This window comes from Spinacia oleracea, chromosome 1 (assembly GCF_020520425.1).
Source record: "Spinacia oleracea cultivar Varoflay chromosome 1, BTI_SOV_V1, whole genome shotgun sequence".
Classification (NCBI taxonomy): Eukaryota; Viridiplantae; Streptophyta; class Magnoliopsida; order Caryophyllales; family Amaranthaceae; genus Spinacia; species Spinacia oleracea.
Window position 1 is genome coordinate 52,869,311 of NC_079487.1, and position 6,000 is coordinate 52,875,310.

Genomic DNA, 6,000 nt, shown 5'->3' on the forward strand with positions numbered 1-6,000 from the left:
AGCAGCAAAGGAAGCTATATGGCTAAGGAAGTTCATAGGTGAACTTGGTGTAGTCCCCTCCATTAAAGGACCAATAGCCCTGTATTGTGACAATAACGGAGCTATTGCACAGGCAAAAGAGCCTAGACACCACCAGAGAGTCAAGCATGTACTTCGTAGATTTCACCTTCTACGAGAGTTCGTTGAAAGAAAAGAAGTCGAGATAAGCAAGATTGGAACTGATGACAACATATCAGATCCATTAACTAAACCTCTGCCGCAAGCGAAGCACAACTCGCACACTGCAGCTATGGGAATCAGGCATATTGGAGAATGGCTTTGATGTCTCTGTTTAATGTTTTAAAGTTTTAGAGTTTAAATCTTTGTAAAACATTATTGGTTAATCATTCACAATAAATGAAAAGAATTCATTTTTCCATTTAATTTGTGGTTTATTAAATGATGAGTCCCTTCAATTTGACGATATATTCAAGATAGACTGTCAGGACCAGTCCTGTGACTAAGAAATGTCTATCAAGTGAACTTGAATGTCAAAGGTTGAAAATGGTCCCTAATCGGAGTTTTCTATAAAATTGGACGCATAGAAAACGTTAGACGATTAGAATGCAAGATGACTAGTGGACATGGCAATGTCATAATCATTTGCATAGATACTTACTTTGGGAAGATTAGTATCGGACAAGACCTATGAAACTTTACTGTAAGAGATGAAAATCTGTCATAAGTAAATTTCATTAAATTATTAGACACTAAATCCTCAATACCTGAGTGATTTGAGATTACTTGTTTGAGAACTGGTTGCTTTGACGTTGACCAACCGTCGCACCGTAAAAGGAGGCTATAAAGGCAACGCTCAGGTAATCACCTATCAAACGAAGTCTAATCTCAAGATCGCAAGATTGGGATTGTCCTCCCATAAATCGGGATGAGATGCTTAAAAGTTGTACAAGGCCACTCGGAGAGCTAGAAACTGCTCGGATGAATCATAGGCTATGATTATCTGTTTATTTGATCAGTTGAACTCTGAAACCGAGGAACACCTCTGGACATAATAAGGATGACAACTCTTACCTTATGTTCAAGAGCAAGCATCGAGCGACAAAGGAATTAGGAAATGCACACTTGTCCCTAAGGACAAGTGGGAGACTGAAGGAAATAATGCCCTTGGTCCAAGTATGCATTCTGTGATAAGTCTAATAAATGCGGTTCAGTATTAATTAACAAGTTAATAATTCAGTGAGATCAAGTGAGCTGAATGCCTAGCTAGAGGCCGCTTCAGTTCAAGTGGAATTAATGATATTAATCCACAGCTTACTCTTGACTGAACCCGTAGGGTCACACAAATAGTACGTAAACGGATCAAGTATTTAATGGCATTAAATACTCCATCTATGAATATTCGGAATCGACGGATCTTGATTTCAGTGGGAGCTGAGATCGTCACAGGCAAGAAATGAATACTCCGGAAACGATGATATTACCGGAAACGGAAATATGGATCGTATCGGAAATATAAGTATTATCCAAGTCGTAGATGTTGCCGGAAACGGAAACATGGTACGTATCGGAAAATATTATCGAAAATGGAAATATTGCCAGAATCGGAAATATTGCCGGAAACGGAAATATTGTCAGAATCGGAAATATTATCGGAATCGGAAAATAATTCCGGAAACGGAAATATTAAATATTTGTTCGAAACGGAAATTAATTCCGGAATCGGAAATATTAAATATTGTTCGTATCGGAAATGAATTCCGGAATCGGAAATTTAATCGGAAGCGTATCGTACGAATAAGCATCGGACGAGGCCTGCCGGACGAGGGCCCAGTACGAAGCCAGGCCATCGCCCAGCAAGCCAAGCGCGCCACACGAACAGCCAAGGCCACGCCAGGCCCAGCGCAAGGCCAGGCCCAGCAGGCCATGGCAGCGCGCACAGCGCGCGCAGCGCGCGCAGGAGCTACGTGGGCTTGTAGCTCGCGTAGGCCTCGCTGCGTGGGCTGCTGCTCGCACGCACGCGCATGGGCGGCCCATCGTGGCTGCCGTGTGTGTGTGCGTAAGTGTTTGTGTTCATGCACAATTCCTAAAACATGCAGAGTTCGGTTAATGATTAAATTCCTAATTCTATTTGATAAATTAATTAATTAGAGTTCTTGTAGGATTCTAGGTTTAATTAATTTGTATCTGAATAGGATTCCAATTCCCTTTCCATACCCCTATAAATATGTGGCCTGGGTTCACAATTTATAACGAGTTTAAAAGTATTCAAAGTGAGTTTTTGAGAGAAAAATTCAATCACACATCTTGCTCAAAAGTGCCGAAAATTCTAGTACCTTAAGGGCGATTCTAGTTGGTCAATCTTAAGGCGGATCCGGACGTGCTGTGGACTATCTACGGAGGGACGACACTTGGAGTCCTAAAGACTTGTTCTTGTTCGGTTCAGGCGCAGCTAGGGAGGGCACGCAACAAAGAGTATGCATCTAAATTATGCTATATGATTATGTGTAAATAATATGTAATCCTGGGTTAATGGTTGTTTCCGCATGATTTATGTAATATCATATGTATCATAACCTAACATGCTGTGCCTGACCAAAAGGCCAGGCAGCAACTTCAGCGCCCAGCAAGGGGCGTGAAAATGATTGGCGCCCAGCCAGGGGCGCTGAAAATGCGTCCCTGACTGGTACTTGCCTGAAAATGCGACTTAATTTTACGTGCTTGCCTAAAAACGTCCTTTACGCGTTGTGCAGCGTTGTGGGATCCGTTACAGGCCATCCTGGGCATCGCTTATTTTTATGGCGATAGTCCGGGGTTGCGGATCACGTATTTTGGTATAACTCTTTGGCCAATTGGTTTATGAATGTTTGGGCAATTTTTAAGGTCGTTGGTTTTCTAGCATTATTTGTCACACACAATCACATAATTTGCTACACATAACTAACATTACATCATGAGGCAGAATAATAATATGTCATGTATTTTATGATAGGCTTCTATGGGTAGTATTTGCGCCGTCTTGGTAGCGCTTCTATCGCAGATCCAACACATGCCCCGGTCGAGGTAGTGCCTTCAACAGACGAATTTCGCCCAAGAGGCCAATCACGATGTAAGCCAAGGGGGCATGCACCAATGAGAGGGACCTAGTGGGCGAGCGATTGGGTTTGGGACGGGTGTACTACTAGCGAAAGTGCCGAGTGGACAACATTCGAAGCGTATGCACCCCCCGGTTGGCGATGGGTATCCTTAGTCCCAACTCCCGAGATGAAACATCCAAGGGAGCCAAGATTCGTTATGCGGTTCTGTCCGTTCACATTAATATGCTGATTTTCAGGTCGTCCCAACTTGATGCGTGAAAGAGAAAAAGATCTATTAATATGCTGATTTTCAATTGACCGATTAAATAATATGTTTCCACCTCAGGGAATATCTATTAAAATCCGGCATCCTAGAATTTATATGCTGATACAAAAATACCCCTGGGTACAGCACGTATCCAGATATACGTACAAAAATAGCCATACAAAAAAAAAACAATGGAAAAATAGCCATACAAAAAATGAAATTCCATTGTTTTTTGTATGGCTATTTTTCCATTGTTTTTTTGTATGGCTATTTTTGTACGTATATCTGGATACGTGTTGTACCCCCCAAGTGTTCGTTATTTTTCCGTTATGTGCGGACAAAATGACGAGCACTTCTGGAAAAATTTAGGCAGGCAGAGAGTTTCAACGCCCAGGCTGGGGCGTCAAAGATTTCGGCGCCCAGCCCTGGGCGCTGAAAATGACTTTTGGGCGGTCGTTTTTGACGCTTTGCTTCACATGTTCTTGCATTTATTTCTTTTCTTTTCGTTTTGTGCTTTGCTTTTTATTCGTATTAAAATCAATTTTGAGGCTATTTCGGAGGCTTTTTTGACTGTTAGCGTGAGACGCATTTTTGTCCGGATTAATTTTTTCTATTCGTGACTCGAAGCGGCTTTGAAAATGGAGTTAGTGTGCGGAAGATATGAAGATCTTTATGTAGGCTTTTGGGTGAGCTGAGGTGCGTGTTGCTAATGACGTGGATAAATGGGGGTTATGTTATTATTGAGCAACATTTGCATTGTTTTGGATTTGATTTCCTTTGATTTCTTTGGGTTGCATGGTTTGACTTTTATGATTGCACGGGTTGACCTTTATGTCTCGGAGATATGAAGGGGATGGTATGGTTTATTTTGTGGATTTCGGGAATTGGTTTCCATATGACGACTTCAAGACCGGGTGGGCCTTGTTTATTGGGCCTAGAGTGGGCCGCCTCTTTGCAAGTATGTTTGGTGCTTTTTTAGTGTTAGAATAAAAGTTTTTAGGAGAAATCTTACGCCTTTATTAATTTGGAAAGTAAGGAAAACACACTGAAACAAAATTAGCCTATATTCTAAGGGGTCTTAGGACCATCTAAAGCCTTTTTTTTTTTTTTTTTTTTCTACCAATCTAAAGAACTACTAGGCGCTTTTTACTAAGGTGCTCTATATGGCTCAAGCCTTGGGTTTAGTCTCGTAAAACTTTGGTCCTTCACCGGTACTCATCTTGAATTCTATTCCTTTTGCGTTGACCCACTGAAATGTCTTCACCCATCCGTTCTCGATCTCTTCTAGTGTTGATGCAGGAGAGATTAACCGGGTTGGATCGAAACCTTCATCTTGTAAAGCTAGGGTAGTCATCACAGTCTCGTCTTCCATAGGCCTCGATTCGTTAAACAATGTCCATAGAGCCTGGTTGTCCAATATTTCAGCTGTTTTAGTCTTGGTGAGGTGGGGTGCCTCATCCAAGGTGTGGCAGTCATGGAAAATTTCAAATCCGGGTTTTAGCAAGCCATCCTGAACGAAGGGTTCAGGGAAATCACAGCATGGGTGTTCTTCTCCCTCCCGAACGAACATCCCATTAGGGGTTCTTTGATAAGGGGGAAGGAGGGTGGTTTGTTTGGTTTTGTTAAGGCGCAGCCTAGATAGGCGGTCAGCAATATCTTCCTCTGTTGGTTCATAACCTAAGCCAAAGGGAGTAGATTTGTCGGGAAAAGGATGGAATGTGCACTCCTTCTTCCTTATGCCCAATGGGGTTCCTGGGAAATAACCTTGAGCTAACAGTATTCTAGGGATGACTCGGGATGCGTGCGGGTCTAGGAATGCTGGATCATAGTCTTCGATGAACTGGATTGCTTCTTCCATTTGAAACCCATAAAGGTCGTCTGCAGTTTTGGCCGTTCCAACCATAGTACAACTGACGTCGAGAGGAGGGGCGCGGATTTCCAGTATTACCCCATTATGGTTAAGTTTAACCATTTGGTGCAAGGTAGAAGCCACACCTCCTTCGTCATGGAGCCAAGGTCGCCCCAAGAGGAGGTTGAAAGTGGGCTTGATGTCGATTATTTGAAACTCCGTGGTGCGTGCCACAGGCCCGGTTTGTATGGTAAGGTTGATTTTTCCCAACACAGGCCTTCGAGAGTTATCATAGGCCCGTACCCCTTGCATGGAGATTTGGAAGTCATCGTTTCCTAACCCCAAGCAATGGGCGGTTTGCAATGGGCAAACGTTGACTGCCGAACCGTTATCTACGAGAGCTAGGGGGATGTTTTGTCCTTTGCATCCGACCACTAGATAGAGGGCTTTATTGTGAGCACCCCCCTCTTTGGGCAAGTCTTTGTCAGTGAAAACTATGGCCTTTTCTCCAGCATCTCTCGTGACGTGGTTAACCAATGAGTCAGGTGTGATATCTGTAGGCACTGAGATGAGGTCAAGTGAGCGAATAAGCTTTTCGCGATGTTCTTTTGAAGTACACATGAGATCCCAAATGGTAATTTCGGCTTTGGTTCTTTTTAGTTGTTTCAAGAGAGGATTTTCAATGACTTCTGCGACGGTGGTGTGCCGTCCATTCTTAGGAGTTTGTCTGACTGGGATATCGTCCATAGGAGGTGGGCGAATATCCGATTGGTATATCCTTCCGAATCGGGTGAGATTGTCGACTTCGG